We start from the raw sequence: 22,504 nt of genomic DNA, 5'->3' as shown, positions 1-22,504 counted from the left end.
CAAATATATCAGTGTCGTTGTTTGTAGTATAAATGTAGCTTAGGACCTCGGATCGTATTCCAGTGAGAGACGTAGGCTTAAGTGTGGTAAGAAAAGATAGTGCATGCATGTGTGAAAGGAATGTGCATCATCATGATTGGGGTACTAACCACCACACTTGTTTTTGTAAATCCCAACGATAAATCCCATGCTTGTTTTTAGTATATCCCAAACAACCACCATGTTGGTTTTATTAAATCCCATAATGAATCCATAAATCCACAAATCCATTCATCTTGTAATAATAGAAGCAAACCACCACGTTGGTGGCTTTTAATATCCTAGTGTGCAACCAACTTATCTTGCACTTTCGTTGCCGTGCTATCCTAAAATTCGTTGCATAGTGCTATACTAAAACACTCCCCTTTAGATTGGTTATTTTAACTATCAGACTTCAACCACCGGGCTACTTAAAACATTTAAGTATTAATGGAAGTAGGTCGACACAAAATCAGGTATTACGAGCACCATAGATCATGGATGATGGTAGGCCGAGAAAGTCCACAAGTCCAAGAAATGCCTATAAGATTTTTACTTTTTAAAAAATACGATGACATTTTGCAGCTCAATGAAATTCCAAACTCCCAACTATCTTATCAACCTCTCTATAGCTTGCATCTCCCAGGTCTTTAGGCTAGTCTAATGAGCTATCATAGACATCATTACACACTCGGACCACCAACTACTTGCTTGCCTCTATCGACTTGTATGGCCATAGTAATTCCTCCTTTTGCTTGGGGTCCTCTTCATCTTGGTATTGGCACTCTATATAACTTCACATTCCCATAAGGTCCTACCAAAAGAAATCTACATCATGAGCTTCACAAGTACCTTAAAGGAGCAGGAAAAATGATAGCCAGGGAAATAAATATTCACTATCTTTGTCGACTTCAAATCATACAACACCTCGAGGGGGTCACTCATCATATGTAACCCTATCACGTGAGTTCAACAGAAGGATATTTTTTATTTCTAAAATTTACAGAAATAAATATACATAAGGGACTATTTAAAATAGTTTTGGAAAAAATTTACAGATTTGTATAGAAAAGGGGTACATTTTATTAATGAAAAAATTTACAGATAAGGGATTTTAAATATAGGCCTTGAACACACGTGATATAGAGGGTGTATACATAGTGACCGCCCGAAGTACAACACGAAGCTTGTCATCCTTGTAGCTATTTTCCTCCTCCCTCTTCTCTGAGTGAGTTTCTATGAGGAGGTCATCCAACATTGTTCTTAGATAGAACATGAGCATTCCAAAGTCTTTTGGGTATTCCCTATTTGAGTGCAATGCAGACACAACCAAGAGCCCATTATGAAATCTAGCCACAAAACTCTATACACCGATCCACGCCTTCTCTGGGTCATTGGTGTAATGGTTTCAAGCACTTCTTAGAACTTTTGATCATCTAGCGGCTCCACAACAACCCCATCCTTTGCTAGCATCATCTCCTTCACAAGGTCTTGTGCCACAGACACCTCAATATTTTTGCAAGAGGAATTTCCATTCAACGTAGCACGCATTGAAATGAGATCCTCTACTTGCATTTCCTTTGCTCGACTTCTACCTTTTTCAACTGGATGGTCATGGAAACCCACATGCACTGCACATCTCGTTGTCTTCACTCGTTCATGGGGAAAGCAATAATATATAATAGCACTTACTGCATAGGTAAACACACTCTGGTATTGCATCGCAATGCTTGCACACAAGTGACCCCAAGGCTGGATCAATGGGACCAGGTAGAGGAGGCCTCCTAAGCTTTCCTTTTCATTGTGTATCATTTAAAATTCCCATTCGTTTAAGGAAAGGACAATCCAAATTACAACATCTCAAATAACCTGAACATATACTCATTCTCACAACACCATTGAAGCAGTCTTGCGAACATGTGGAATGTTTTGTCCAAACATGACCATCAACATTCTGTTCCATTCCAGACATTGGTGAACCCTTAGGCATAGGTGGAAGTTCGAAGACAATATATCCATCGTAAGTTAGAGGAAGCTCAGTAACCTTCTCCACCCGAACTGCAGATTTGAGTGCAACATGAAGAGAACTATTCAAAGGCATCCTCTCTATAAGTGAAACCACAAGTCTATTCAGTTCATGATTCATAAAGTCACCATGAGTACCTCTCTTATAGGACGTGAACTCTTAAGGTTGATTGTTGGCCACCACTAATCTTGAACCCTTTCTGACCATCCTCTAAGTTCACCACTGGAAGTACAATGGCAAGCTCATCTATTCCGATTTCTTGATGCAGCTCAATGTCCTCGTTCTCAATGTGAAAGTGTTCCTTAAGCTCCACCAATGAAACCTCCAGGAAAGGAGTGTCAAAACGAATGGTCAATGATTCGTGTTCTCCAAAGCGAATGAAAACTGAGAAAGGCATGATTCAAATGCTAGAGCCAAGATGTAGCACCAGACGACACCAACCAAAGAACAAGTGAAAAGCTAGCTACACAAAGGGTCAGAAAGCAGGGAGGCAAAAGAAGAAATGGCATAGATGTGTTGGAGACCAAAGAGAATGGAGCAAAGAGAAGTGTTGAAAGAGCCATTGCATTGAATTATGGGAGAGAAGCAAGTTCGTCTCTGTAAGTGTCAAATGCAAATGGATGTCACTATTAGCATCCAAGTTGGTCGTTTAACTGCAGGTCTTTATTGAACAATATGTGTTTATTTGTTTAGAATAATGGTAATCTTTGAACAAGATGCCTTCATGCATATAGTAACTTGAATGACGCCTCCATGCATTTCATTCAGTAAGGGTGTACATTTAATATAAATGAATAAAAAGAGAAGTAACTTTCAAATTTATATATTGGTATTGAAAGACTAAAATATCAAGAAAAAAATTAAAGATTTATAATTACTATATTTTACTAGCAATAGTTAGAATGAGTAGTATCTTAAAATCCATATCTAAAATGAAAACTATCGAAATGTGTTAGTTTACTTCACATTTTCATGAACGAGCAATATTACTATTTCCATCATGAGTCATTACATGGTGTTCTCCTCACTATTACAAGGTGTTAGTTATGCGGTCTTCTCCTACTGTCTAATAATGACCAGGCCTGCAAAATTTCTCAAAAATCATTTCTCTAAAGGCTACGCCTACAAAATTTGTCTAATAATGACCATCGCCTGCAAAATCATTACTACAAAATCTCCTGCAAAATCTGGAGATATTATGAGGAAGGGCGTGGTGGGCTGGGTCAGATTCTATCTCTCTTTCTCTCCAGCCTTGAAGCGATTCTATCTCTCTTTCTCTCCAGCTTTGAAGCTTCCCCCAAATGCTCCTCACACTCCTCCAACACTCCCCACCCCCTTCCATTCCTGCCCTCTCATCTTCCCACAGTTCAAAAGTTTAGCGATGTCGACTCCTTCCTTTTTGAGATGCCTGCCATGACATCAAGGTCCTTGTGCTTTCAACAAACTTGAACGACATCGACCTTCTTGCGGCCTTCAACAAACATCAACGAGCAAAGAGCTTTTGAGGTAAGTACTCCTCTTTTCTCTTCAGAAATTCAACGACCATAGCCTAGGGAGGCAAGCGTAACGGTAAGAGTGCAAGCAAGAAAGAGATATGAAGCAAAGTGAGCCGAAAGAGATATGAAGCAAGGTGGCTCACTATGGTGGCGGTTGGACTTTCTGGGGCAGCAAAAGAGGCCTCTTTTGCTGCCCCAGACAGTCCAGGAAGGAAGCTCCACCACAGCGAGCAAGGTTATCCAACTTCCTTCCTGGACTACCTAGGGCAGGGTAAGCATGTTTGTATAGATTCTTATAAGAGAACGATGAGGAAGATGATCAATCACAAGCAGTCCAAAGGTGACTCACTGTGGTGGCAGTTGGACTGCCTGGGGCAGCAAAAGAGGCAGCGCGTTAATGCACTGCCTCTTTTGCTGCCCCAGGCAGTCCAGGAAGGAAGGAAGGCAGTCCTCTTTTGCTCGAGGCTTGGAAGCATGAAATGGAATGGACGAGTGAGATGTCGGATGATTTTTGATGCTCTACTAAACATGAGAAGAGAGATCACTCGCGTCTAGTAGAGCATGGCACCATCAACAACTTTGATGAACCAGCCGATTGGGAATTGAAGCGTTGCATTGCTATAGATTGGACAAGTCTTGCTAAAGATTGGTCTTGTGCTCATCGAGACCACCGACCCACGAATCCATGTATCTGCTCTATTGGACATGGTCAAAGACAAGAGATCAACGGACGGGAGGCTTGACACCAATTCCAACATCCAAAAGAAGAGGGCGTCTCAAAGCTATACTGAAGGTGAGGCCTTTTGTTCGATGAGCCTTTTACTGCACGAAGCGGTCGGGAGCTATTGTGAGTATAGGTGCTATGTCCTATAGATGGCGGTAGTTGTTCATCTTGTTAGGACTGGAGCCGTAGTTGTAGAAGGGCTGGTGCTGGGAGGCAATATTGTAGAAGGCCATAGTTGTTCAGATAGGCAGAATCTATGGATGGTAGATCTGCACCTCAGTCGGGATGGGAGCCGGGATGGGAGCCTAGGTTATAGAGTAGAGTATTGAGGAGTCATGAATTCAAAACTACAAAATCGTGAGGTGAGGATTGAGGAGTGAGATGTTGAGATATCGAGCTCCACTCGCGATATGCCAGGGTGACTGTTGTGCATTTATGTCATCGACTTGTTAGCTGGAGATGCGGTTGGTACACCGCCCACGAATAATAGCTGGATGACAGCTATCCTTATCTACACTAGTTCGTGGCTTAGTTAGTATGCCACCTTAGTTAGTTGAGTTTGGTTTGAGACCCACATATAGGGTTCTTCTATTTCTTTGTACTTGAGTTCTTTTGGCTTTCACAACTAAGAAGAGGAAAACTGTTTTCAACCTCCACCTTTGTGTGTATTCCCCCATTTGTGCATGTGAGAAAGCCGTAAGTGAGACTCCTTCCCTCTCTCCCACTATCTTCACATGATATCAGAGCCTTGTTCATGGTAAGGAGCTCAAGGAAGCAAGCCAAGTTCGTGGTGTCCTGGTAAGAGGACCAGTGTTGCTTTCCTATTTCGAGTTTGGGAGCAAATCTCTGTAGGTAGCACAGCCAGAAGTGCAAGAGTGCATTGTCTCAGATTGAGACACTCTTCGCGGTGTGGCAAGAGCACAGTATATGCTACAGGTCATTTCGAGGGCCCGTTTTGGAGACAGAAGTTCTCCGCAAGCACTTAGAAAAAGGCCCTGTTTTTGCTGTGCGACCACTGTTCTACGGGTCGGTGAAAAGTTGCCGCAGAAATTGCATCGTATGCCTGTGTGCAGAGATATTGGGAGTTGCAGATTCATGCCTGTTGCCTGTTGATGCAAAATCGTCACTAGGAAGTGACTGTGTGGTGAAATACCACTTTCGTCAGTTTTGCAGATCTGCCCGTGTGAGGCAAAAAGCTATGTTTTTTGCAGTGACAGAATATTTTGCAGTGTTCTCTAATGGCATCTGATTCTCTTTCACAGATTGTCACTGAAAAGCTTGACAAGAACAACTTCCAAGCATGGAAGTTTAGAATGACAAATTTCTTGATGGGAAAAGGCTATTGGGAATTCATTACAGGAAATGAAGAAGAACCTGTTCTTCCTAATGTTCCCAGTCAACAGGAAATGCAGGCATTTAAAGGATGGCATGAGAGAGCCAGGAAAGTTATGTACTGGTTGTCTATCAGTATTTCGGACACCATGATTGTGTATATTCAGGATGCAAATACGCCAAAGGAGGCATGGGATACTTTGGCAAAAATGTACAGCACAAATATGCAAGCCAGGAAAATGCAACTCAAACAGGAGTTGCACAATGTGCAGAGAGAAAATTTGAGCATGAATGACTACCACATGAAAGTGAAGAGAATTGCAGATGCACTTGCTTCCATTGGGTCGCCAGTGGATGATGACGATTTGGTCTCTGTGACCTTGAATGGTCTAGGAAAGGATTATGCACAGTTCCGGACATCCATTGCCGTCCGTGAAAAATTTCCTGATTTTGAGGAGTTGATTGCTCTTCTAATTTCCAAAGAGCAAAGAAATGGGGGTGCATCTTCTTCAGCAGGAACTTCAAAAGAAACTGTCTTCTACTCAAATGCTGGCAGAGGTAGAGGCAAAGGTAGAGGAGGCCGATCTGCAGGCCATGGTAGAAATCAGAATATGCAGCAAATGCAAGAAAACCAGTCCTATGCAGGAGGCCGTGGTAACTCTAGAGGCAGGGGGAGCCAAAGAGGCCGTGGTGGATGGCAGAGAGGCCAAAATGCAAACAGCAATATTGAATGCTACTATTGTGGCAAAATGGGTCATATGGCTAAGGACTGCTATAAAAAGCAGAATGACATTATGAATGGAAAATTGCAGCAAGGCAATTATGCATCCTCTAGTAGACAGGGTGATGACAGAAATGAGCATTTGTTTATGGTGCAACATATGACAAATTCTGTAACAAGTGCAGAAGAAAGCAATGATGTGTGGTATGTTGACTCGGGTGCATCAAACCACATGACAGGTCATGCTGAATGGATGCAGGATGCAAGAAAAATGGAAAAACCAGGATTTGTGGAGACTGGTGATGATATTGCACATCCTATTGTGCAGATTGGCAAAATTCCTTTGTCTATGCAGGATGGGAAAAAGAAATACTTGTCTGATGTATTTCATGTCCCGAACATCACCATGAACCTGGTTTCTGTTGGTTAAATGGTTGAGCAGGGCTTGCAGGTTAGATTTAATCCTCATGGATGCTTTGTTGAGGATATGAAAAATAACGGTCGCTTGATAGCAAAAGGAAAGAAGAAGGGCAGGATGTTTACGTTGGATGCAGACATGCCTGAATTGAGTGCAGCAATGTTTGCACATGGGACCGGTGTAGCTGCAGATATTGATATCTGGCACAAACGCATTGGTCATGTTAATATACAACGACTTAAATCAATGCAAGCCCAAAATATTGTTGCAGGATTGCCAAAATTCAAGGTTGCAGAAATGCACAAGGTTTGTGAAGCCTGTCAATTTGGGAAACAGGCAAGGAAACCTTTTCCTAGGCATGTTCAAGAGAGTAAAAAGCCATTGGAATTAATCCACTCTGATGTGTGGACTACAAAAGCTGCATCTATTGGAGGCTGTCACTATTTTGTCACATTTATTGATGACTTCAGCAGAAAACTGTGGGTGTATTTTATTAAAAAGAAAAGTGAAGTGTTTGGGCACTTCAAAGCTTTCAAAGCTATGGTTGAAAAAGAAACAGGCCTGCAAATAAAATGCCTAAGGTCAGATGGAGGGGGAGAGTACCTCTCAATTGAGTTTGCAAGGTTCTTGCAGGAGCATGGTATAAAGCAGCAATATTCATGCAGTCATTGTTGAGATATCGAGCTCCACTCGAGATATGCCAGGGTGACTGTTGTGCATTTATGTCACCGACTTGTTAGCTGGAGATGCGGTTGGTACATTGCTCACGAATAATAGCTGGATGATAGCTATCCTTATCTACACTAGTTCGTGGCTCAGTTAGTATGCCACCTTAGTTAGTTGAGTTTGGTTTGAGACCCACATATAGGGTTCTTCTATTTCTTTGTACTAGAGTTTATTTGGCTTTCACAACTAAGAAGAGGAAAACTGTTTTCAGCCTCCACCTTTGTGTGTATTCCCCCATTTGTGCATGTGAGAAAGCCGTAAGTGAGACTCCTTCCCTCTCTCCCACTATCTTCACATGGTATCAGAGCCTTGTTCATGGTAAGGAGCTCAAGAAAGCAAGCCAAGTTCGTGGTGTCCTGGTAAGAGGACCAGTGTTGCTTTCCTATTTCGAGTTTGGGAGCAAATCTCTGCAGGTAGCACAGCCAGAAGTGCAGGAGTGCACTATTTCAGATTGAGACACCCTTCGCGGTGTCGCGAGAGCGCAGTATATGCTGCGGGAGTGGGCAAAGCCCTTAGTGACTTTATTTTTCTGATTTGAGGCCATTTCGGGGCCCGTTTTGAAGGCGGAAGTTTTTCACAGGCACTCAGAAAAAGGCCCTGTTTTTTGCTGCGCGGCTAGTCAGTGGAAAGGTGCCGCAGAAATTGCATCGTATGCCTGTGTGCAGAGATATTGGGAGTTGCAGATTCATGCCTGTTGCCTGTTGATGCAAAATCGTCACTAGGAAGTGACTGTGTGGTGAAATACCACTTTCGTCAGTTTTGCAGATCTGCCCGTGTGAGGCAAAAGCTATGTTTTTTACAGTGACAGAATATTTTGCAGTGTTCTGTAATGGCATCTGATTCTCTTTCACAGATTGTCACTGAAAAGCTTGACAAGAACAACTTCCAGGCATGGAAGTTTAGAATGACGAATTTCTTGATGGGAAAAGGCTATTGGGAATTCATTACTAGAAATGAAGAAGAACCTGTTCTTCCTAATGTTCCCAGTCAACAGGAAATGCAGGCATTCAAAGGATGGCATGAGAGAGCTAGGAAAGTTATGTATTGGCTGTCTATCAGTATTTCGGACTCCATGATTGTGCATATTCAGGATGCAAGTACGCCAAAGGAGGCATGGGATACTTTGGCAAAAATGTATAGCACAAATACGCAAGCCAAGAAAATGCAACTCAAACAGGAGTTGCACAATGTGCAGAGAGAAAATTTGAGCATGAATGACTACCACATGAAAGTGAAGAAAATTGCAGATGCACTTGCTTCCATTGGGTTGCCAGTGGATGATGATGATTTGGTTTCTGTGACCTTGAATGGTCTAGGAAATGATTATGCACAGTTCCGGACATCCATTGCCGTCCGTGAAAAATTTCCTGATTTTGAGGAGTTGATTGCTCTTCTAATTTCTGAAGAGCAGAGAAATGGGGGTGCATCTTCTTCAGCAGGAACTTCAAAAGAAACTGTCTTCTACTCAAATGCTGGCAGAGGTAGAGACAGAGGTAGAGGAGGCCGATTCGTAGGCCATGGTAGAAATCAGAGTATGCAGCAAACGCAAGAAAACCAGTCCTATGCAGGAGGACGTGGTAACTCTAGAGGCAGGGGGAGCCAAAGAGGCCGTGGTGGATGGCAGAGAGGACAAAATGCAAACAGCAATATTGAATGCTACTATTGTGGCAAAATGGGTCATATGGCTAAGGACTGCTACAAAAAGCAGAATGACATTACGAATGGAAAATTGCAGCAAGGCAATTATGCATCTTCTAGCAAGCAGGGTGATGACAGAAATGAGCATCTATTTATGGTGCAGCATATGACCAATTCTGTGACAAGTGCAGAAGAACAAAATGATGTGTGGTATGTTGACTCAGGTGCGTCAAACCACATGACAGGTCATGCAGAATGGATGCAAGATGCAAGGAAAATGGAAAAGCTAGGATTTGTGGAGACTGGTGATGATACTGCACATCCTATTGTGCAGATTGGCAAAATTCCTTTGTCCATGCAGGATGGGAAAAAGAAATACTTGTCTGATGTATTTCATGTCCCGAACATCCCCAAGAACCTGGTTTCTGTTGGTTAGATGGTTGAGCAGGGCTTGCAGGTCAGATTTAATCCTCATGGATGCTTTGTTGAGGATATGAAAAATAATGGTCGCTTGATAGCAAAAGGAAAGAAGAAGGGCAGGATGTTTACGTTGGATGCAGACATGTCTGAATTGAGTACAGCAATGTTTGCACATGGGACCGGTGTAGTTGCAGATATTGATATCTGGCACAAACGCATTGGTCATGTTAATATACAGCGACTTAAATCAATGCAAGCCCAAAATATTATTGCAGGATTGCCAAAATTCAAGGTTGCAGAAATGCACAAGGTTTGTGAAGCCTGTCAATTTGGGAAACAGGCAAGGAAACCTTTTCCTAGGCATGTTCAAGAGGGTAAAAAGCCATTGGAATTAATCCACTCTGATGTGTGGACTACAAAAGCTGCATCTATTGGAGGCTGTCACTATCTTGTCACATTTATTGATGACTTCAGCAGAAAACTGTGGTTGTATTTTATGAAAAAGAAAAGTGAAGTGTTTGGGCACTTCAAAGCTTTCAAAGCTATGGTTGAAAAAGAAACAGGCCTGCAAATAAAATGCCTAAGGTCAGATGGAGGGGGAGAGTACCTCTCAAATGAGTTTGCAAGGTTCTTGCAGGAGCATGGTATAAAGCAACAATATTCATGCAGTCATACCCCACAGCAAAATGGAATTGCAGAAAGAAAAAACAGGCATATTAGAGAGGTATCTCGGGCTATGCTAAATGAAAAAGATCTACCAGATTATTATTGGGCTGAAGCAGTTGCTACAGCAGTCTATGTAATGAATAGGACACCCCAGCAATACATGGCATGACACCAGAGGAGATGTATACTGGTAGGAAACCGGATATTTCTCATTTAAAGATTTTTGGTTGCATTGCCTATGTCCATGTGCCAGATGAGTTGAGGTCCAAGTTGGATCCAAAAGCTGAGAAGTGCGTCTTTATTGGTTATTCTCTGCAGCAGAAAGGGTATAGATGCTATAACCCTTCTACACGTAAGTTCACAGTGAGCAGAGATGTTGTTTTTGATGAGATGAGCAGCTAGTATAAACCAGTAAATGTGATGATTGATGTAGATGCACAAAATGGTAATGCTGCACGGAATGCACAGCAGCAATCACAAAATATCAGTGGACCTGGAGTGTCCTCTACCAGTGGTTCACATACTTCGCCATGGACAGGCAGATTGAGATCAGGAGAATCCCCTCAAAGCAATGCAGAGAGTGGTACGTAGGTATCACGAAAAGGAAAAGAGAAGGTAGATCAGCCCATGTATGATGTGAATGCAGGTCACTCTTGTGTGGATGGTGAATCCAGTGGCTCAGAACAGAGCATTGATGATGAGTTGGGTATTCCTTCTGTTGTTACACCTGGAGTAAGGAAGACCAGGGATGTTTTGAGAGCACCTGGAAGTGAGCCTATTTTGCGCAGGTCTACTAGGGCTAGGTATCCTATGGATAGGCTGAAATATGATGGATTTACAGCCATTCACTATGCCTATATGGTCAAAGTGATACAGGAACCAGAACCCACTTCTTTTGAGCAAGCCATGGGAAATGAAAAATGGGAGAAAGCCATGGATGAAGAAATGGATGCCTTGGATGCTAATGCTACATGGGAATTGGTGCCTTTGCCTAAAGGCAAGAATGCAATTGGTTGTAAGTGGGATTATAAGATCAAGCACAATGCAGATGGTTCTGTGAATAGATACAAGGCAAGATTAGTTGTCAAGGGGTATGCACAGACATATGGCATTGATTATGAAGAAACTTTCAGCCCGGTTGCAAGGATGGCAACTGTAAGAGCAGCCATTGCTATGGCTGCATCAAAGGGATGGTCTTTACATCAGATGGATGTAAAGAATGCCTTCTTGCATGGTGATTTGCAAGAAGAGGTCTTTATGGAGCAGCCAGCAGGTTATGTTCATGCTACTCATCCTGAGTTTGTTTGCAGGTTGAAGAAAGCCTTGTATGGCTTGAAGCAAGCACCTAGAGCATGGTCTGACAAGATAGGACAGTATCTTGTCACTATTGGCTTTCATATTTCCAAGGTAGATTTCTCACTCTATGTGAGAAAAACAGAGAAAGGGATTATGCTGCTGGTCATTTATGTTGATGATTTGATCATCACAGGTGATAGTGATGAAGATATCCTTCATGTGAAAATGCTACTAAGGCAGAAGTTTGAGATGAAGGATTTGGGAGAGCTGCGTTATTTCTTGGGCATTGAGGTGATTAGATCACCAAGTGGGATACAGCTCTTGCAGAGGCAGTATGGACTGGACATGCTGTCCAAATATGGGATGACAGGCTGTAAGCCTATTTCAGTTCCTTTGGAGCAGAATGCGAAGCTGAGCGCAGATGCAGGTGAGCTTCTGGAGGACCCTACTATGTACAGACGCATAGTAGGAAGTTTGATTTACATGACTATTACCAGGCCAAATTTGAGCTATGCTGTTGGGTTGGTAAGTCAGTTTATGCAGGCTCCAAGGAAACCGCATTTGGATGCGGCTAGACGCATACTCAGGTATGTGAAGTCCACATTGCAGTATGGATTATTTTATGAGGCTGGGGTTCAGATACAGTTGCATGGATACACTGATGCTGATTGGGCTGGTAGCATTTCAGATAGACGATCTACCAGTGTATATGTGTTCTCTTTTGGGAGTGCTGCAGTCACTTGGAGCAGCAAGAAACAGCCTACAGTTGCCTTGTCGAGCACAGAGGCTGAGTACAGGGGTGCAGCAATGGCTGCATGTGAGGTAGCTTGGTTGCATAAGCTACTTTATGATATGCATCAATCTACAGATGGGCCGGTTGTCATTTATTGTGACAACATGAGCAGTATACATTTGGCAAAGGACCCAGTCTTTCATGCTAGAACAAAGCACATTGAGGTGCATTATCACTATGTGCGGGAGAAGGTTTTACTAGGTCTTATTGATCTAGTTTATGTCAGCATAGAGGATCAGGTAGCTGTCATATTCACGAAAGCATTGGGCGCAGAGAAGCTGCGCAAGTTCAGAGACCTACTTGGTGTGCAGGATTTGGGATTGAGCTCGAGGGGGAGTGTTGAGATATGGAGCTCCACTCGCGATATGCCAGGGTGACTGTTGTGCATTTATGTCACCGACTTGTTAGCTGGAGATGCGGTTGGTACACCGCTCACGAATAATAGCTGGATGACAGCTATCCTTATCTACACTAGTTCGTGGCTCAGTTAGTATGCCACCTTAGTTAGTTGAGTTTGGTTTGAGACCCACATATAGGGTTCTTCTATTTCTTTGTACTAGAGTTCTTTTGGCTTTCACAACTAAGAAGAGGAAAACTGTTTTCAGCCTCCACCTTTGTGTGTATTCCCCCATTTGTGCATGTGAGAAAGCTGTAAGTGAGACTCCTTCCCTCTCTCCCACTATCTTCACAGTCATACCCCACAGCAAAATGGAATTGCAGAAAGAAAAAACAGGCATATTGGAGAGGTATCTCGGGCTATGCTAAATGAAAAAGATCTACCAGATTATTATTGGGTTGAAGCAGTTGCTACAACAGTCTATATAATGAATAGGACTCCCACTGCAGCAATACATGGCATGACGCCAGAGGAGATGTATACTGGTAGGAAACCAGATATTTCTCATTTGAAGATTTTTGGTTGCATTGCCTATGTCCATGTGCCAGATGAGTTGAGGTCCAAGTTGGATCCAAAAGCTGAGAAGTGCGTCTTTATTGGTTATTCTCTATAGCAGAAAGGGTATAGATGCTATAACCCTTCTACACGTAAGTTCATAGTGAGCAGAGATGTTTTTTTTGATGAGATGAGCAGCTGGTATAAACCAGTAAATGTGATGATTGATGTAGATGCACAAAATGGTAATGCTACACAGAATGCACAGCAGCAATCACAAAATATCAGTGGACCTGGAGTGTCCTCTACTAGTGGTTCACATACTTCGCCATGGACAGGCAGATTGAGATCAGGAGAATCCCCTCAAAGAAATGCAGAGAGTGGTACGCAGGTATCACGAAAAGGAAAAGAGAAGGTAGATCAGCCCATGTATGATGTGAATGCAGGTCACTCTTGTGTGGATGGTGAATCCAGTGGCTCAGAACAGAGCATTGATGATGAGTTGGGTATTCCTTCTGTTGTTACATCTGGAGTAAGGAAGACCAGGGATGTTTTGAGAGCACCTGGAAGTGAGCCTATTTTGCGCAGGTCTACCAGGGTTAGGTATCCTGTGGATAGGCTGAAATATGATGGATTTACGGCCATTCACTATGCCTATATGGTCAAAGTGATACAGGAACCAGAACCCACTTCTTTTGAGCAAGCCATGGGAAATGAAAAATGGGAGAAAGCCATGGATGAAGAAATGGATGCCTTGGATGCTAATGCTACATGGGAATTGGTGCCTTTGCCTAAAGGCAAGAATGCAATTGGTTGTAAGTGGGTTTATAAGATCAAGCACAATGCAGATGGTTCTGTGAATAGATACAAGGCAAGATTAGTTGTCAAGGGGTATGCACAGACATATGGCATTGATTATGAAGAAACTTTCAGCCCGGTTGCAAGGATGGCAACTGTAAGAGCAGCCATTGCTATGGCTGCATCAAAGGGATGGTCTTTACATCAGATGGATGTAAAGAATGCCTTCTTGCGTGGTGATTTGCAAGAAGAGGTCTTTATGGAGCAGCCAGCAGGTTATGTTCATGCTATTCATCCCGAGTTTGTTTGCAGGTTGAAGAAAGCCTTGTATGGCTTGAAGCAAGCACCTAGAGCATGGTCTGACAAGATAGGATAGTATCTTGTCACTATTGGCTTTCAGATTTCCAAGGCAGATTTCTCACTCTATGTGAGAAAAACAGAGAAAGGGATTATGCTACTGGTCATTTATGTTGATGATTTGATCATCATAGGTGATAGTGATGAAGATATCCTTCATGTGAAAATGCTATTGAGGCAGAAGTTTGAGATGAAGGATTTGGGAGAGCTGCGTTATTTCTTGGGCATTGAGGTGATTAGATCACCAAGTGGGATACAGCTCTTGCAGAGGCAGTATGGATTGGACATGCTGTCCAAATATGGGATGACAGGCTGTAAGCCTATTTCAGTTCCTTTGGAGCAGAATGTGAAGCTGAGCGCAGATGCAGGTGAGCTTCTGGAGGACCCTACTATGTACAGACGCATAGTAGGAAGTTTGATTTACATGACTATTACCAGGCCAGATTTAAGCTATGCTGTTGGGTTGGTAAGTCAGTTTATGCAGGCTCCAAGGAAACCGCATTTGGATGCGGCTAGACACATACTCAGGTATGTGAAGTCCACATTGCAGTATGGACTATTTTATGAGGCTGGGGTTCAGATACAGTTGTATGGATACACTGATGCTGATTGGGCTGGTAGCATTTCAGATAGACGATCTACCAGTGGATATGTGTTCTCTTTTGGGAGTGCTGTAGTCACTTGGAGCAGCAAGAAACAGCCTACAGTTGCCTTGTTGAGCACAGAGGCTGAGTACAGGGGTGCAGCAATGGCTGCATGTGAGGTAGCTTGGTTGTATAAGCTACTTTATGATATGCATCAGTCTACAGATGGGCCGGTTGTCATTTATTGTGACAACATGAGCAGTATACATTTGGCAAAGAACCCAGTCTTTCATGCTAGAACAAAGCACATTGAGGTGCATTATCACTATGTGCGGGAGAAGGTTTTACTAGGTCTTATTGATCTAGTTTATGTCAGCACAGAGGATCAGGCAGCTGACATATTCACGAAAGCATTGGGCGCAGAGAAGCTGCACAAGTTTAGAGACCTACTTGGTGTGCAGGATTTGGGATTGAGCTCGAGGGGGAGTGTTGAGATATCGAGCTCCACTCGCGATATGCCAGGGTGACTGTTGTGCATTTATGTCATCGACTTGTTAGCTGGAGATGCGGTTGGTACACCGCCCACGAATAATAGCTGGATGATAGCTGTCCTTATCTACACTAGTTTGTGGCTCAGTTAGTATGCCACCTTAGTTAGTTGAGTTTGGTTTGAGACCCACATATAGGGTTCTTCTATTTCTTTGTACTAGAGTTCTTTTGGCTTTCACAACTAAGAAGAGGAAAACTGTTTTCAACCTCCACCTTTGTGTGTATTCCCCCATTTGTGCATGTGAGAAAGCCGTAAGTGAGACTCCTTCCCTCTCTCCCACTATCTTCACATGAGATGGATGAAATGAGGAGGTTTTTGTTGCAGTGGCGAGGACGTTTGTTTGTTACGATGAGTAACTTCTTGCAACGTCTTTTTTTGTTTGTCCCGCTCCCGCTTGCTCCCACATGTTAATTAATTCTTTGTGAATGGAGTCTCCTAATTCAATAAGAGGCCCAAGCACCACCAAAAGAGGTCCAATGATGATACATTCCTTACTCTTAAATCTGATGCCCACGTCTGTGGATGCTTTCCATCTGAGAATTGCTTCAGTCCATTGTCCCTTGAAGACCGCATCCTGTGGATCATGTAGGGAGATGCCACGCCTGCAAGAAAAGAAAATCGGATGTGCGATCTCCATGGACAACACGGACAAAATTGAGCTTGACAACAAATTTGCAAATTCCCTCAGGTGTCATTGTCTGGAGCTTGAATCACTGAATCGTTGTCAATGGTAAAGAATTGCGAACATCTCTTCGGAACATGCAAAGATGGGAGGTACAATTTTTCACACAATCGCGGTAGTGGGAGCTCTACTATACGTTTACAATATATAATTTACTTTCCTGTCTATAGTGGGATCTGTGGCGCAATGGTAGCACTTCCATTAATCCTGGTTTCGTTTGTGCTTAGCAATCTTTGTTCTCCTTTATGAAATACGATTGTGCTTAGCAAATTGTATTTCATTTTCATTTGTGCTTAGCAATCTTCGTTGTCTGTTATTGTGACGGGTGTATCCTTTATGGTCAATTCCTCTTATTCCTCGTTTCTGCCTTTGCATCAGAGTACGATGAAAATGTATTTTCTTGCAATTCTTTGTTGCTTTCTTTGCGTGTCGATCTCTCATTTGCTACCTCCTTTCTGTTGCATTCTCAGAATCTCCTTGTAAAGCACTCCTACAGCTTCGGTTACGCAAACTTAATGTGACTTGTTTTGCTTCTGAGGGCCGTTCTGCCTGGCTAGAAACCAAATCCCCATTCATAAATGTGGTAGGCTTGGTCAGGTGTTGGAAGGGAATGAGTCGGCATCAGATTTAAGAGTAAGGAATGTATCACCGAAATGGTATATGATTTGTCCAATGACCACCGAAAGAGCAGTTATCCAGGGAAGCTGAAGCTCTTCAAACTGATAACAAGCAGCTCAAGCTCTACTTGGAACTTGGCACTTGGAGGAGATGCAGGCTCTCCTCCTCCTCCTCCTCCTCCTCAGCTGCTCCTCCTCCTCCTCCTCCTCCTCCTCCTCCTTTTCATCGCCTTTGCCATCTCCCACCTTCCTTCCTTCCATCCTTCCCCTCTCATTTCCCTCGCCGTTCCTCTCATCACCTTGCATTCGCTTCTATCGGTTTTACCACAGAGCCTCGCGCCTGGTACTCCATCCATTTCTCTTTTACATCAATCTTCCGTCTCTGCTTTGCACCATCAACCTAGAATTTGATGTTGTTGCTGCTGCTGCTGCAAGATTATTGTTTGTCTCTCGTTTCTATGTACACTGTATGGCTTGGGAAAGGAGGGTTGCTCGAATGCGGTCTCTGATTGCTCTTATTTCAGCCCCATTTGTGATAAGGTCATTAGGATAGAGAGAGTAGGGAATGGCTTGCTAAAGGATGCAGCATCGCTTCTTCTGTATCAAGAGGTTTTGAAAATTCCAACTGCTCAAGCATTTCTTAAGGTTGTTCTCGCTCTTCGCAGAGGTGAAGGTAAGTTCTCTTGAGCAATGCGCACAATTTCCTCGAAATACAATGTACTAGGATCCAAGGGAGTAACTTCTTGCAACGTCTTTTGTTGAGCAAAAGCCTATATCCTTTAATACACAATTGGTTTTGAAGGCTGGGCTGAGTCGTAGGAGCTTGGCGTTGCTTTTTAAAAATTGAGAGTTGCCAATCCATACGCACGAGGAGCTTCGAGAGTGCCTTGCAGACAACTTGTCGAGGCCTGCAAACATCCACCGAAGCCATAGATCTGAATCAGAGATCCGTTCATGATTGCCGAATTAACTAAGCTACGAGAACACATTCTCTGTGAGGTCCTATAACTTCAAAGCCAAACTGCAAGATGCGCCTGACGATACCATCTAGATCCCGAAACCAGCTATCATCTACCTTGACGCGCTGCCTCTTTTGTTGCCCCAGGCAGTCCAAGAAGGAAGTTGGACTACCTTCCTGAGCAAGGTAGATGATCGGTGATCGTTTGCCTTTGCGCGCGCATGTAAATGCTATGCCTCTCTAAGATGCCGAGCGTCGCTCCATCAGACTTCGCTGCGGATTTCGATGGCGCCACCGCTGCTGCTCCCATCGATTAACAAATCTTTTGCCTTTGCTCTCTCTCATTGGGTCCCAAAATCAACTTCCTCAAGGTGGCAGATAGTCGCATGACTTGCATCATGGATCTTGCCCATCTCGATTCTCAGGGCTTGGTCGCTGGTGTTTTTGGAGCCACATACATCTTGGTCCTACGTGGGTGCAGCGCCTTTAGATTAAGCAAAAGATCCGCCATTCACGTTATGGGACAAAGAGGAACCGACCATATCTGTGTTTGGACTGCGTTTATATGAAGCGTTTTGTCAATGTCCTAGCTATGGATGTTATTAGCTTCTCGCCCATAAGCCTTTTCTACGCAGCATCTGTGCAAAAGCTTTCTTCTCTACTCATACTAAGATCATGGCATTTTAAGAAAACCCTATGAAGCTTCGCATTAGCATTTCTTTGTTTCTATCTCGGGGGGGTCACTATGTATAAACCCTCAATATCACGTGCGTTCAAGGCCTATTTGTAAAATCCCTTATCTGTAATTTTTCCATTAATAAAATGTACCCTTTTTCTATATAAATCTGTAAAATTTTCCCAAAATCATTAAAAAAACTCCCTTATGTAAATTAATTTTTGTAAAATTTAGATATTAAAAATATCCTTATGTTGAACTCACGTGACAGGGTTACATATGATGACTGACCCCCCTGAGGTTTCTATGGAGGAACTTAATACATTGTTTCTATATTAACGAGGCTAATCGGTTAGGACCATGGAAAGAATCAGAGTCCTTAGATCTAAATGGTAGGACCATGGAATGAATTAGAGCCCTTAGATCTAAATGGGTGAATATAATCCAACCTCAAAGCACAGGTATGTGTGTGTGATTTTAAAAAGATCGTTTTTCTTTCTTGTGAGTTTCTGATTCGCACAACTCGATTGAGGAGTGAGTTGTTGTGTGAATCAGAATATTCAAGGGAGGGGAACTTGGACTGTCGAGGGTAGTAAAAGAGGCAGCGCATTAATGCGCTGCCTATTTTGGTCCCTCGGGCAGTCCAATAGTCCCCTCCTTGCATAGCGTTCAAAAGACCATGTGACCTATCCCTCCAAGAGTCCAATAGCATTCCAAAGACCATTAGACCTATACACCAAAGCATACTTGTAGACAAAAGATGAAATGGTCGAAGCAACCTTTTGTGAGTATGAAAGAAAGTATTGATACATGGAGGATTGAGTAGAAAAGCCTTCATGAAAAGACAGCTTGAGATGCCAAAAAGGATAGCGCGTTAACGCACTGTCCTTTTTTGCACCTCAAGGTGTCTTTTCATGAGGGTAAGGGGTAGGCATAGAATTGCATATTTACCACTGCAATTCCATATATCCAAGTGTATAGATACCACTGCAAGTTGATATACTATGTGCATTGGAGATGAACCTTTTTCTTTTAGGACACAAGTGGGTGAATGTTCCCTAAACTGGAAATCAATTGCATTGGTAGATACATGTATTTGTTTTTAGTTTTGGTTTTTATTGAAAAAGTTTTGAGAGCTATGATTGGAAAAATGCCGTGTTTTTTGTCTTTTCAGGATGACAGAAAAAAAAGGCAGAAAAGTTCAAGTGGCACATTCTACAAAGGTGACAAGAGGAACAAAAGTAGATCACAATGTTGAATCATCAGTAGGTGGAACAGAAGAGCAAGAAAGTGTGGTGGGTCTAGAGGTTGAAGTATCATCAACTCAAAGAGATGAAGGTCCAAGAGTAGAGGAGGATGAGTTGGATGATATTGAAGTTCAGGTGGAAGGAGGAGGTGATGTGATTGGCAAATGTAGGATGCTTGATTCAGATCAGTGTCCTCGCATTCCCTTGTGTAGGTTGATACCTTATGCAAGAGTGAGAGGACTTTGTGATGATGTATCTTCACTCAAAAGTACATTTCAAGTGGAGGGCTATCTCCCAGAGAAAGGGTCTTTCATTGTATCTGTCTGCAAGAGTGATGGAGAGGAGATAGTTGTGACAGATGATATGAGGAAGAGTTGGTCTCCCACCTGGAGAGAGGTGAATGGGGAGTTTGAGAAAGATGTGATGTCTAACACTGACTTTCATTTTATGTCACAAAAGATGTTATTTGTTTGGGAGGGCAATCATAGGACCACTGCATGGATGAGTGTTATCAAGGAAATCTTTCCTACAAACAAGAAAAGACATGTACGAGTGGTATGCACAATAATTGACCCAAGGAAAATTAGTGAGATTGCTCTCTTGGCAGGGCTACAATGAATGAATTCGTAAGTACATGGACTCTTTGAATCTTCTCCACATTTGTGTTTTATGCTACTTTGCATTTATTGATTGGGTTGTGTACTTTGCTGTTTGTTTTCTAGCATGAATGAACATGCCATTATCAAACCCAGTCTAAGGGACATACTCATAAATGCACACAACATTTGTGAGTGTGACTCTATGGTGTTTATGAGAACAAGAGAAAGAGAAACAAGAACATCCTACAGAAAAAGGTAAGGAAGATACAATATGATTGTTTGTTGATGTTGTCTTCAATTCGTTTTGACATTGCATTAATAAGTTTATGATTATTCTCTTTCTAGGTGAGGGACCATCTAGTCCTATGCAGCATGAAATGGATCACATAGAGAGTGCAGGTAAGGGTGTTGTTGTGTTCTGCATATGTAGTTGTTCCTTTAACACTACTTTTACTTGTAATTGATTTGCTTTTGCATATAGGTGGAGAATCAATCTCGGGACTTGTGAAGCAATACGTGTTCCATCGATCACAGCCACCTGACATTTCCTTGGCCCGTGGCATCACACCTTTGTTTGCTTGTATAGTTGGAGATTACATTGCAATGGGCAAAGACTTTGCTGACTCTAAAAGAAATGATAAGTATGCTATTTTGCATGAGTTTTTTATTACAGTGGCTAGTCGAGATCAGGACTACAAGAGGATGGGTAAGAAGGTGAAGTGGGCTTCAGATTTTATATTGCTCGATTTTCCATCTGGCTATCCACTTGATGAGAGAGGATCCACTCCTACTTGGAATGTCTTGCTCGAGGACCATGTGCGGCATGGGCTTGCAGTTGCATCAGCTTCTTTGTCTGATAGTGGTTGGTTGGCATGCATATGTCCTTTGGAGGTAAGGCACAATACCACAATTGACATTTCACATTTTGTGTTTCCATTCTACTAGTTTTAAATAAAATTAATTGCTTGCAGGACAATGTATTGGTTGGATGGAACGGTTTGCATATGTCCAGGGCTTGGAGGTTGTCAGACGTGTGATCATTCATGACAAGTTTCCATATGGATTTTGTAGAGAACATGATAAAAGTGTTAAGGTAAGCTACCATTCCATGCATTCTATGTTTGCATTCCATGATAAAAGTGTCTTTGACAAATGTCTCCTCGTTAGTTCTATGCATGATATGTTTGGAAGGATAAGTCCTATGCATGCTATGTTTGCCATCTTTCATGCTATAATGCTTGCTAGCTGAAGTCAATATACTATACATGTTTTTCTCCATGTGGTTTCCAGATGCAATCTTCAGTATTAGCTCTACTACGTAGAGCAAAGAAGAATCCAACAGTTTTTTGGGAGGAGAGCTTTCCACTTTTCCAACAGCTTTTGATTGATCCACGTGAAGATGTCTGGACTCATCACATACCTCCCTCTTCAAGGACAATCATGCCGATGTCTTCTCAGCTAGCACGAGGTGGACTAGAGAGGAGTATTTTTTTTGTAGGTTGCATTATGTCTCTTCTCTGTGTTCCTGGAGGGCTGGTTCTAGAGATGGGTTGTGGTACAGCCCCTCTTATGCGTGCTTGTCAGGCCATTGGCAGGCCTTGTTTTTCATTTGATTCAGACAACGGTATTGTGGCTAGCATTGTTGAGCCACTTGTGGCAGATCATTCTGGAAAACAGATCAGGTCAGAGCATGATGGAGAGGGGGAAGAAGAGAGAGTGGAACCTGTCACAAACCCCTTTGATGAGTAGTATGCTACTGGCCCTGAGTTTTTTTGTTATATATTTTGAATGCTAAAATTGAGGACTTTGAAAGTGTAATTTAGCATCGTTAGAATATGGTAGATAGTGAAGATTTACAGGTGCCTTTGAATCAAGAAAGTACAAATTTTGATGCTTTGGATAGTGTTTGTAAGGCCTTGATCTAGCAATTGATTTTTTCTGCTTTTTGTTGGTAGCGAATTGTCTTTTGTATAACACATAAGGATGGCAAGTTCTTCTTATTGGAAATTATTTTCATTGTTCCACTTTGACTTACTTTCCTTTGAAATGTATGTTTTGTTGTAGTTTGTTACCATGCTATGCAGAAAAAATGGCAAGATTCATGACAGCCGACAAGAGATATGATGAGTGCCAATTAGATAAACCACATGCGCGCAACTACTTTCTTGATGATGAATGTCAGGGGGATTAGAATATGGTTTAAAACACCATTTTGTTCATAGACTGATAATTGTTGTGGTGAACCATGGACACATTTGGAAAGTTTTGGG

This window comes from Dipteris shenzhenensis, chromosome 6 (genome assembly GCF_047967505.1).
Source record: "Dipteris shenzhenensis isolate YYH24624 ecotype China chromosome 6, Dip_SZ_1.0, whole genome shotgun sequence".
Classification (NCBI taxonomy): domain Eukaryota; kingdom Viridiplantae; phylum Streptophyta; class Polypodiopsida; order Gleicheniales; family Dipteridaceae; genus Dipteris; species Dipteris shenzhenensis.
This window is presented reverse-complemented; position numbering follows the sequence as displayed.